The sequence below is a fragment of the Seriola lalandi genome, unplaced genomic scaffold (genome assembly GCF_002814215.2).
Source record: "Seriola lalandi dorsalis isolate HSWRI2012SDOR001 ecotype SW California unplaced genomic scaffold, Sedor1 jcf7180002054585, whole genome shotgun sequence".
Lineage (NCBI taxonomy): Eukaryota > Metazoa > Chordata > Actinopteri > Carangiformes > Carangidae > Seriola > Seriola lalandi.
In genome coordinates, this window is record NW_019525138.1 from 451,037 (window position 1) to 451,689 (window position 653).

The following is a 653-nucleotide window of genomic DNA, read 5'->3' on the forward strand; positions in this document are numbered from 1 at the left end:
ATTGCAATGACCATATGTGGTAGGTTACCAGGTCATACCAATTTAATTAGTATTAATTATTAATTAATTAAAAACCAATTCATTATTTGAATCATTAGTTTACAGTCTGCCAAATTAAAGTTAATAGTTTCACTGTAATGAACAAAGACTTGTTGAATGAATCGCTTTATTTTCAGAAATTATTATATCTTTAGCAAGAAGCTAAAAATTGCCCCTCCTCTGATTTAGTTTCGAGTAAAGCAAAGTACTAAGTGAACCATACTCAACTTTGATTTTGAAAAATTATACAAAATATTACTTGTTTTGTTTCCACAAGCTTATTGGACACCCCCTCTGTGAGTAGGTCATTAGTTTCATCGGTGTTGATTCTGCCAGTTTTGTTGATAGAATCTAGAGACGGACTCACACTATGAAATCCTACTTACCTTCATAGGTAATTGGAAGGGTGGATACATTTCAAACGTTTACAGTTTCATGGTCAACTGTATTCAGATACACTGCACACACATGGCTGGTCCCTTGAGATGTGAGAGAAAGCACCTGCAGACTTTTTTGTGTTTTATCAGCTGATTCATATGAACTCCCATTCACTGCTGTCTGCCGAGTCATCTCCAGTTGTATAAATAAAATGATGGTAGCTTTTCCATTTAGTG

The 653-nt window shown here is 34.5% G+C and overlaps 1 protein-coding gene across 1 annotated transcript in view; it reads right to left on the reverse strand.

The window, feature by feature from the left end:
- ryr2a (ryanodine receptor 2a (cardiac)) overlaps positions 1–653 on the reverse strand; it is a 162,387-nt gene that overhangs the window by 57,930 nt on the left and 103,804 nt on the right. The window lies entirely within an intron of this gene.